The sequence below is a fragment of the Notolepis coatsorum genome, assembly GCF_963971535.1.
Source record: "Notolepis coatsorum genome assembly, chromosome: 10".
NCBI classification, from domain to species: Eukaryota; Metazoa; Chordata; class Actinopteri; order Aulopiformes; family Paralepididae; genus Notolepis; species Notolepis coatsorum.
Genome location: NC_140174.1, coordinates 119,488,882 through 119,501,381, shown reverse-complemented (window position 1 = coordinate 119,501,381; position 12,500 = coordinate 119,488,882). Strand labels below are relative to the sequence as shown.

Genomic DNA, 12,500 nt, shown 5'->3' with positions numbered 1-12,500 from the left:
CATATAGTTAAACCATCACCTTTTATTAGAACATATAGTTAAACCATCACCTTTTATTATAACATATAGTTAAACCATCACCTTTTATTAGAACATATAGTTAAACCATCACCTTTTATTAGAACATATAGTTAAACCTATAGTTAAACCATCACCTTTTATTAGAGCATATAGTTAAACCATCACATTTTATTAGAACATATAGTTAAACCATCACCTTCTATTAGAACATATAGTTAAACCATCACCTTCTATTAGAACATATAGTTAAACCATCACCTTTTATTAGAGCATATAGTTAAACCATCACCTTCTATTAGAACATATAGTTAAACCATCACCTTTTATTAGAACATATAGTTAAACCATCACCTTTTATTAGAACATATAGTTAAACCATAACCTTCTAATAGAACATATAGTTAAACCATCACCTTTTATTAGAACATATAGTTAAACCATCACCTTTTATTAGAACATATAGTTAAACCATCACCTTTTATTAGAGCATATAGTTAAGCCATCACCTTCTATTAGAACATATAGTTAAACCATCACCTTTTATTAGAACATATAGTTAAACCATCACCTTTTATTAGAACATATAGTTAAACCATCACCTTTTATTAGAACATATAGTTAAACCATCACCTTTTATTAGAACATATAGTTAAACCATCACCTTTTATTAGAACATATAGTTAAACCATCACCTTTTATTAGAACATATAGTTAAACCATCACCTTCTAATAGAACATATAGTTAAACCATCACCTTTTATTAGAACATATAGTTAAACCATAACCCTCTAATAGAACATATAGTTAAACCATCACCTTTTATTAGAATGAATGAATGAATTTATTCACACACACACACAATACATTACATGTAAGTATCCTCATGTGATATAACAATGTCGCAATTGTGTGCATGTGCCAGGTCTCCCAAGAAGCTATTTAAAGCTTTTGGAGGGAGCCTGAACACAGATATAAACAGAATATAAACAGCAAAACAATAAACAAAAAACAAAACAAAACCAAACATACAATGTGGGTAGGTTTACACACCTACCTACTAACTGACATATGACATAGATACATAATACAGACAATTTGTATTCCTAAGTTATAATTTTAATTAGAGATATGATTTAAGCAGTTCCTAAAATCAACATATAGTTAAACCATAACCTTTTATTAGAACATATAGTTAAACCATAACCTTCTAATAGAACATATAGTTAAACCATCACCTTTTATTAGAACATATAGTTAAACCATCACCTTTTATTAGAACATATAGTTAAACCATCACCTTTTATTAGAACATATAGTTAAACCATCACCTTTTATTAGAACATATAGTTAAACCATCACCTTTTATTAGAACATATAGTTAAACCATAACCTTCTAATAGAACATATAGTTAAACCATAACCTTTTATTAGAACATATAGTTAAACCATCACCTTTTATTAGAGCATATAGTTAAACCATCACCTTTTATTAGAACATATAGTTAAACCACCACCTTTTATTAGAACATATAGTTAAACCATCACCTTTTATTAGAACATATAGTTAAACCATAACCTTCTAATAGAACATATAGTTAAACCATAACCTTTTATTAGAACATATAGTTAAACCATCACCTTTTATTAGAACATATAGTTAAACCATAACCTTCTAATAGAACATATAGTTAAACCATAACCTTTTATTAGAACATATAGTTAAACCATCACCTTTTATTAGAACATATAGTTAAACCATCATCTTTTATTAGAACATATAGTTAAACCATCACCTTTTATTAGAACATATAGTTAAACCATCACCTTTTATTAGAACATATAGTTAAACCATCACCTTTTATTAGAACATATAGTTAAACCATCACCTTTTATTAGAACATATAGTTAAACCATCACCTTCTAATAGAACATATAGTTAAACCATCACCTTTTATTAGAACATATAGTTAAACCATAACCCTCTAATAGAATATATAGTTAAACCATCACCTTTTATTAGAATGAATGAATGAATTTATTCACACACACACACACACACAATACATTACATGTAAGTATCCTCATGTGATATAACAATGTCGCAATTGTGTGCATGTGCCAGGTCTCCCAAGAAGCTATTTAAAGCTTTTGGAGGGAGCCTGAACACAGATATAAACAGAATATAAACAACAAAACAATAAACAAAAAACCAAACAAAACCAAACATACAATGTGGGTAGGTTTACACACCTACCTACTAACTGACATATGACATAGATACATAATACAGACAATTTGTATTCCTAAGTTATAATTTTAATTAGAGATATGATTTAAGCAGTTCCTAAAATCAACATATAGTTAAACCATAACCTTTTATTAGAACATATAGTTAAACCATAACCTTCTAATAGAACATATAGTTAAACCATCACCTTTTATTAGAACATATAGTTAAACCATCACCTTTTATTAGAACATATAGTTAAACCATCACCTTTTATTAGAACATATAGTTAAACCATCACCTTTTATTAGAACATATAGTTAAACCATCACCTTTTATTAGAACATATAGTTAAACCATAACCTTCTAATAGAACATATAGTTAAACCATAACCTTTTATTAGAACATATAGTTAAACCATCACCTTTTATTAGAGCATATAGTTAAACCATCACCTTTTATTAGAACATATAGTTAAACCACCACCTTTTATTAGAACATATAGTTAAACCATCACCTTTTATTAGAACATATAGTTAAACCATAACCTTTAATAGAACATATAGTTAAACCATAACCTTTTATTAGAACATATAGTTAAACCATCACCTTTTATTAGAACATATAAAACCATAACCTTCTAATAGAACATATAGTTAAACCATAACCTTTTATTAGAACATATAGTTAAACCATCACCTTTTATTAGAACATATAGTTAAACCATCACCTTTTATTAGAACATATAGTTAAACCATCACCTTTTATTAGAACATATAGTTAAACCATCACCTTCTATTAGAACATATAGTTAAACCATCACCTTCTATTAGAACATATAGTTAAACCATCACCTTCTATTAGAACATATAGTTAAACCATCACCTTCTATTAGAACATATAGTTAAACCATCACCTTTTATTAGAACATATAGTTAAACCATAACCTTTTATTAGAACATATAGTTAAACCATAACCTTCATTACTTACCGACGCTGGTGTTGATTGGTAGAGTCCTGTCTCAGCACCGTCCACTCTGTAGCCCCTGATAGTTAGCCATAAACTAGAGTCTGACTCAGGCTCACGGACGTCTGATCCACAGTGTTGCGTACATTTCATTGGGCCTCAGTCAGTCTGGGCAGACAGGAGCGAGACCACATTGATAATAATAATAATAATAATAATAATAATAATAATAATAATAATAATAATAATAATAATAATAATAATAATAATAATAATAATAATAATAATAATAATACACTTTATTTGTATAGCACCTTTCATACAATACCTTGTCAGGTATTAAACTGTGTGGGTATCAAACAAGAAAGACTGTCAGGCAGTGGCGGCTGGTGAATTCCTCCTCGGGGGGTGCGGAATTAATTAGTATCCCCCTCTATCTCTCCTTCTCTCTCTTTCTCTCTCTCTCTCTCACTCACACACAGCGCAACGTGGAATCGATTTGTTACACAATCAGACCTAGTAGTATGTGTAGTATATACCAAGAATAACTTCAGTATGAGTACAGGGCTGTACACATATTTTGCATATTGTTAAACGAGCCAAGGCTAGCTATTAAACTATCGATATGAATTGAAAATGGGGGACCCTGATGTAAACAAGACAAACGTCTTTCTCTGGTCTGCATCCCCTTAACAATTGTATGTATTGAGCCGTACTGTATTGTACCCATTCTGCAATCTGGTAAATAAAGTTTTCATTCATTCATTCATTCAAACATAGACTGGGCGAGATATTGAACAAGCCATAATCCACTTCTTTTAAATCCAAAAGAAACTCCACTCTCTCTCTGATCAATCCAATAATGAACACATATGTATATCTTGTCATTTTAAACAAGTTACCATTCATTCATTCATCCATTATGCATCACCCGCGGCGAAATTCATTAGTTATAGTTCAACAATAACAGAGAGCGAGAGAGAGCGAGAGAGAGCGAGAGAGAGAGAGAGAGCGAGAGAGAGAGAGACCGCAACTCACTTTGTTTAGTTGAAAAACGCGGTCCAGGAGGGCTTGATAAAGTGTATATCCACTGTCCCAGACTGTTGATGTATATATCCACTGTCCCAGACTGTTGATGTATATGTCCACTGTCCAGACTGCATCCAGCTAGCCATTATAGCGTGTTGTTGTTTGTTGTCGAACCAGCTAAGACCCTTCGAGAAGTTTTGTGGTCCAGACTCCAGGCTTGAACTTTCCATAAAAGTGTCCATATAAATCTATTTAGTTAGATGCAACACTGTCTGAATGTACAGTATCTTGTGATTATTATCAATTTCCGACAGCTACTATTTCCTAGTAGCCCCTCGAATAGCATAATATCTGCAGAGCCAGAGCCCAACGTCTGGGGACGCGATGTCACGTGCCACTCTCAGCCAATTGTGACTACATCGGGCACTCGAGCGAGCGCCCTCTGGTATCGTATTTGACAGCGCTATGTTGTACGTACGTATTTATTTATACTTATTTGCATTTTGCCCTGTGAGATGCGCAATTATGGCGGAGCAGAAATGAGCGCCCATGAAAACGGAGTGGAGGGGGCTAGGCACCGGCCCGGCTGGGGGATGAATAGGCTGCTTCCTCCTCGCAAATAATTCTTTCTTCTTCTTCTTTTAACCAGGGAGGGCGGCGCTCTAGCGCCCACTATCGGCCGGCCGCCACTGCTGTCAGGCTTTAAAACTGTAGGACCCAGCCCAGGCCTAGAACTGCACCCTGAGAGAGGGAACTGCACCCTGAGAGGGAGGTTTGCCCTGAGTGGGAGGTTCGAAGGGTCAAAGTGGGTATAAAACAGGAGGGAAGGTTTTAAACTGTGGATACCAAACAGAGAAGGTAAAGACGACTTTGAACTGATGAACAGTAATCCAGAACTATTTTATTTCACTGTAAAATATTTGATCTACAGAGTAAAATGATGCAAAAAATAATGCAATAGAATAGTTCTGAATGACTGTTTAACAGTTTAAAACCGTCTTTACCTTCCCTGTTTGATACCCATTTTAACCCTTCGAACCTCCCTCTCAAACCTCCTTCTCAGGGTGCAGTTCCAGGCCTGGGTCCCCCACACAGTTTTAAAGCCTGACAGTCTTTCTTCCTGCTCGATACCCACACAGTTCAATACCGGATAGAACCTGTAATAAGAGTAATAAAATAATCAAATAGATTAGACAGAGTAAAATAGTGCAATCTACAGTACAATCAGCAGAAGAGTGTATTGAAATGCTAAGGTGAACAACTACTGTATCTGCATTGAACAACTATCTGCAGCTAGTATGAGGAAGTATGAGGAACAGCTGGCATTGTGCCAGAGAAAGGATTCTACTGATCAACCTCGTCTTTGGTAAAAGCAGGAAATAGGGTCAGGCCTCCGACAATAAGAGCAATCCCTTTTAAGAACCAAATGATATTTATATATATAAAAACTAATATAATATATATATATAATATATTATATCCAAGATGGATGATGTGTCACCGAAACCAACAAGCACAACCTTGCGCATGCGTCTGGCAAAACGTCCCTGCCAGATCGTCCGTGACTGACTGACTGACCGAGTGAGTGAGTGACCACAATTTGCCATGCGAAGCCATAGGCGGCCTTAGCTACGTTTCACCCGTTTCAACTGAAATGGGCCCCCCTCACTAGCAGGCCCCTGGATCCACCAAAGCACAAATGCGCACACTGTGCCCATGTGGATAACTGATGCGCGGTGGAAACGCTCGAAAAGGCAACATCACCAACACAGAAACATGTTTACTGACTGTCACCTTGTAGAAGAAACCTTCAGCTCCTGACATAAACCAAGTTATGTAAATCTCCAGGGTCTAGTTGAGCTGCGTCGTGGTGAGTTTGGCTCAGTAGCAGTAGCTTTCCGCCTGATGAGCAAATCTGTTGTTAATATAAGATAAGGGCCCCGTCATTTGAAGTTGAAACGGCCCCCCTGAACCTTAAGGCTGCCCCTGCAACAAAATAAATGAGGGTGTTCGACACGATGTCCGTGACGTGGCCGACTGGGGGAAGGACAGTGATGTCACACGCCCTCCGGGAAGAAACCATTAAATATGTTGTGTGTTGTAAAATATGCATTTTCTTTAATATACTATATAAAACAATGCTGTGCTGCACAAAACAAAAATCTGTCGAAAATAGTTTTAGATTAGATTAGATTAGATTGTACTTTATTATCATTATATTTGCATACAACGAGATTTGGGACTCGAACTTAAAGGGGACATGCATTGCTATTCCTAGCACTATTTGGGCAACTTTACACAATTCCTGTGAGTCTATGGAACACCTCTGTACGGTTTTATTCAAAAAAATGCATTGTTTTATATTTCTAATCAAGTACTCAAAAGCCTCATTTCCCAGCATCTGGATTTCAGGCTGTGTTGGCCTGGCTCCGCCCATAAGCACTTTGAGTGACAGTCATCCACACAGTCTGCGACTGGCAGACAGAGAGAGATAGAGAGAGACTGAGGCACGGAGCACTGTGTAAACAAGCGCTGCGTCCGTGCCTGTGTAAACAAACGCTGCGTCCGTGCCTGTGTAAACAAGCGCTGCTCTCTCTATCTCTCTCTCCCCCGCAGAGTGCAGTCGAGGTGTCGGGTTACACTATCTGCCTCGCTGTTTGAGGAAGTGAAGATTTCCACTCGCTCTGCTATCGCTGTGTGGGCTGCCTAGGTTGTGGGCGGGCATTGGCTCCAACCACAGAGCCAATCGGATCACTATCCGCTCCATCCTCACCTCGTTACGTCACGATGCGAGTCAAATCAGAATGACCTAATTAACTGGAGCAGGAAATGGTCGGACATGAATGAGAGCAATCCGTCAATATGGTATTTAGAGACACAGACACATTGATACTAACTACTATTACTATAATACAATGCTAGACACTGAAAAAAGCCATTTATAATGCATGTCACCTTTAAGGTGCAGTAGTGGAATATAAAATCACACAGGTAATACAAGAGAAACATAAAATACTATAAAGAACCATAACATACTATAAAGAACCATACAATACTATACAAGAACCATAGAATACTATACAGAAACATAAGATACTATACAAGAACCATAAAATACTATACAAGAACCATAGAATACTATACAGAAACATAAGATACTATACAAGAAACATAAAATACTATACAAGAACCATAGAATACTATACAGAAACATACTATACAAGAACCATAAAATACTATACAAGAACCATAAAATACTATACAATACTATACAAGAACCATAAAATACTATACAGAAACATACTATACAAGAACCATAACATACTATACAAGAACCATAAAATACTATACAGAAACATACTATACAAGAACCATAACATACTATACAAGAACCATAAAATACTATACAGAAACATAAAATATTATACAAGAACCATACAATACTATACAAGAACCATAAAATACTATACAGAAACATAAAATATTATACAAGAACCATAACATACTATACAAGAAACATAACATACTATACAATAACCATAAAATACTATACAAGAACCATACAATACTATACAAGAACCATAACATACTATACAGAACCATAAAATATTATACAAGAACCATAAAATACTATACAAGAACCATAAAATACTATACAGAACCATAAAATATTATACAAGAACCATAAAATACTATACAAGAACCATAAAATACTATACAGAAACATAAAATATTATACAAGAACCATAACATACTATACAAGAAACATAACATACTATACAATAACCATAAAATACTATACAAGAACCATAACATACTATACAGAACCATAAGAAGTGGACTGACGAATCAGATGCCACGCTCCAGGACGTGTTAGCAGACACGGATTGGGACATGTTCCAAGGCAGCGCCAGTGACGTCAGCGAGCTCGCAGACACAGTGGTGAGCTATATAACAACAATAGCTGATAGTATCGTCCTCAGGAAAAAGGTGCGGGTTTTCCCAAACCAGAAACCGTGGGTGGACAGTACTATTAGAGCAGCTCTGAACTCTCGCACCACCGCTTACAACCTGGGTAGAGAGTCAGGAAACATGGAGGAGTATAAGGCTTCAGTCTATACTCTACGCAAGGCCGTTAAACTTGCTAAGAGGACATATGCTGACAAACTGGAGACACAAATGGCACAAAACGACACAAGAGGATTATGGCAGGGACTGAAGACAATAACTGACTACAAAGTCAGCGCCCCCTCAATAGGGAGCGACGACGCCTCCCTCGCGGACAAGCTCAACTCTTTCTACGCCCGGTTTGGTGTAGACAGTGGCGCTGCTGGCTCTCCGGCTAGTGACGTCACTGGCGCGCCGACTGTTGTGGAGGGGGGGGGGGGGGGGGGGGCAACCGCGGGGGGGCGGGGACGCTCTCGTTGTCGGAACACAGTGTGAGAAGAGCATTTATGCAGGTGAACACCAGGAAGGCTGCTGGCCCAGATGGTATAACAGGACGCATACTTAAGTCCTGTGCCAACCAGCTTGCCCCGGTGTTCACCGCCATATTTAATCAATCCCTGGCGGAGTCAGTGGTCCCTGCCTGCTTCAAGATGTCTACCATCATCCCTGTACCGAAGAAACCCTCCCCAACATGTCCAAATGACTACAGACCGGTGGCACTCACCTCTGTGGTCATGAAATGTTTCGAGAGGCTGGTCAAGGACCACATTTGTGCCTCCCTCCCCAGTGATATGGACCCTATGCAATTTGCATACAGGACAAACAGGTCCACTGACGACGCGGTCTCCCAGGTACTGCACAGCACTCTCTCTCACCTTGACCGTCAGAAGGGGGGCTATGTGAGACTGTTGTTCATTGACTACAGCTCAGCGTTCAACACCATAGTCCCCACCAGACTGGTGGACAAGCTGATCGAGCTGGGTCTGAGCTCCGCCCTGAGCGCCTGGGTACTGGACTTTCTGAGTGAAAGACCCCAGGCGGTCAGGGTGGGGGGTCAGACCTCCAACACCATCACCCTGAGCATCGGGTCCCCCCAGGGCTGTGTTCTGAGCCCCCTGCTGTACTCACTCTACACACACGATTGTGTGGCCAAGTTCAGCTCCAACTCCATAGTGAAGTTCGCAGACGACACGGTGGTGGTGGGGCTGATCTCGGACAACGACGAGAAGGCCTACCGGGAGGAGGTTGAGGTACTGGAACGCTGGTGCCAGGACAACAGCCTGCTCCTGAACATTGGTAAAACCAAGGAGCTGATCGTGGATTATAGGAGAGGACAGCAGGAGACACACACACCACTGATGATTAACGGGGCTACCGTGGACAGGGTGAGCAGCTTTAAGTACCTGGGGGTCCACATCTCAGAGGATCTGACATGGTCAACACACATAGACACAGTAGTAAAGAAGGCGAAACAGCGCCTCTACCACCTGAGACAGTTAAGGAAGTTCAGAGTATCGGGGAAGATACTCCAGTCCTTCTACTCAGGAGCTGTAGAGAGCATCCTGACCGGAAACATCACTGCCTGGTATGGAAACAGCACGGCACAGGACAAGAAGGCCCTACAGAGAGTGGTGCGCTCAGCCGAGCGCACCACGGGTATTGCACTACCTCCCCTGCAGGTTCTATACAACAAGAGGTGCAAATCCAGAGCCTGCAGAATAATGAAAGACCCCCACCACCCCAATAACAGCCTGTTTCAGCTGCTGAGGTCAGGCAGACGCCTGCGAACCCCAGCTACTAGGACAGAGAGGCTTAGGCTCAGCTTCTTCCCCCAGGCCATCAGAGTCTTGAACAATGAACATTGAGTACCACAGAACACTGAACTATCCACACATAAGCACACATGAGCACACACACGACACGCACGCTGTGCACGCTCACACACTAGCAGCCACTTAACACTTTAACATGAGCGGGCACACACTCATGCCGCACACACGCACACTTATGGCCAAAAGGAAAGGCCACTTTAAATTAGTATAACAGGAACAGTGTATTGCACTACCAAAGCTACCTAGCATGTCCTACATGCTCTGTAAATAACTATGTACAGATACCGAGATGTCACACCATGTTACCTGTTACCTGTTTATTGCACAATGTTGTTGTTTTATTGGATTCTATTATATGTTGTACCACTGTATTGCACATCGTTGCGGGCAAGACCACCCGCATTTCATTGTATACTTGTATGCCGTGACAATTAAAACTCTTGACTTGACTTGACTAAAATACTATACAAGAACCATAAAATATTATACAAGAACCATAAAATACTATACAGAAACATAAAATACTATACAAGAACCATAACATACTATACAGAACCATAAAATACTATACAAGAACCATAAAATATTATACAAGAACCATAACATACTATACAGAACCATAAAATACTATACAAGAACCATAAAATATTATACAAGAACCATACAATACTATACAAGAACCATAAAATATTATACAAGAACCATAAAATACTATACAGAACCATAAAATACTATACAGAAACATAAAATACTATACAGAAACATAAAATACTATACAAGAACCATAACATATTATACAGAAACATAAGATACTATACAAGAACCATAACATACTATACAAGAACCATAAAATACTATACAAGAACCATAACATACAATACAAGAACCATAAAATACTATACAAGAACCATAACATACAATACAAGAACCATAGAATACTATACAAGAACCATAACATAATATACAAGAACCATAGAATACTATACAGAAACATAAGATACTATACAATAAACAATGTTACAATACAATATACAAAATAACAACAATATACAAAATAACAATCACAGTGTCAGACGGTAGTAGTGGGTGGGTATTGCACTGTGTTATTTCACTTGGGGGGGTTGGACGTTGCACAGTGTGGGAGGAGCCTTTGCTTTTATAAAATAAATAAAAAATAAAAATCCCAATCCAGGGAGGAGGACCTGGTTCCCCCACCGCACACTTCCTGTAAAACCCCAAAAACCAAGAGAATCGCTTTCAGTTTTTCAGGTCAGCTCGAATCCCCCACTTCCTCTCCTGAACGAGGAGCTCCATAACTTCCCAACAAGGGCAAACGCTTTGAGACGCCCGCCGGAGGCCCCCCCACCCCCCCAACAAACCCCCAACCCCCCCTGACCCCCCTCGACCCCCACCACCCCACCACCTGCAAATGTCTGAAAACTGTGTCCGGCTTTATTGCTCTCTGGCAGCGTTTTCCTCCCTGCTCTGTCGCCCCCCTCTCTCTAACAGAACCTGTCTAATGTTTTCTTATCGGGGGGGGCGGGCGGCCGCTCTCTCTTTAACTGATTTGGGATTACGTGTAGAACAAGGGGGCCGTCGTCGTCGGGCAGAATAAATGGCCCGGTGTCACGGCGCTAAACAGATGTATTGGTTCGCTTGTCGCCCTGGCCGTGTCGCCGGCGCCGTCCCCTGCGTTAATGAAATGCAACTCAGGGAGGACCAATGTGGTTAGATGGGACCGGGGGTGCAATTGAAAGCTATTTTTGAACCCCCCCCCCCCCCCCCCCCCCCTTCCTCTTGTCAACTCCCCTCTGGGTCCTGTGAGACCCCCCCCCCTCCTCCATCCCTCTTGGCTGCTTTGCTATTAAATGAGATTGTACCTGGAGTACATTTGCCATTGTCACAACGAAATGCCTCGTATCTTTAAAAAAAGTTTACTTTTCCGGAATCGAGAAGAAAAAAATAAAAGCCTTATTTTTAGATTGAGGCCAGTCGTTTGGTTTATTTATTCATTATTATTTGTATTTAACTTAACAGGATTATTTTCTAGTAAGAAGTCTGAGAGGGAGAGGAGAGGATAGGCGAGTAGGGGAGAGGGTAGGAGAGTAAGAGAGAGGATACGAGAGTAGGGGAGAGGAGAGGAGAGGGGAGGAGAGTAGGGGAGAGGATAGGAGAGTAGAGGATAGGCGAGTAGGGGAGAGGGTAGGAGAGTAAGAGAGAGGATACGAGAGTAGGGGAGAGGATAGAAGAGTAGGGGAGAGGAGAGGAGAGGAGAGGGGAGGAGAGTAGGGGAGAGGATAGGAGAGTAAGAGAGAGGAGAGTAGGGGAGAGGATAGGAGAGTAAGAGAGAGGATAGGAGAGTAGAGGAGAGGATAGGAGAGTAGGGGACATGAGAGGAGAGTAGGGGAGATGATAGGATAGTAGGGGAGAGGAGAGGAGAGTAGGGGAGAGGAGAGTAGGGGAGAGGAGAGTGGG

General features: G+C 39.7%; 1 protein-coding gene across 1 annotated transcript in view; it reads left to right on the top strand.

Annotated features, from left to right (window-relative positions):
* The window catches only part of snx2 (sorting nexin 2), a 139,606-nt gene that overhangs the window by 75,783 nt on the left and 51,323 nt on the right, over nt 1–12,500 (top strand). The gene's annotated exons all lie outside the window — the stretch shown is intronic.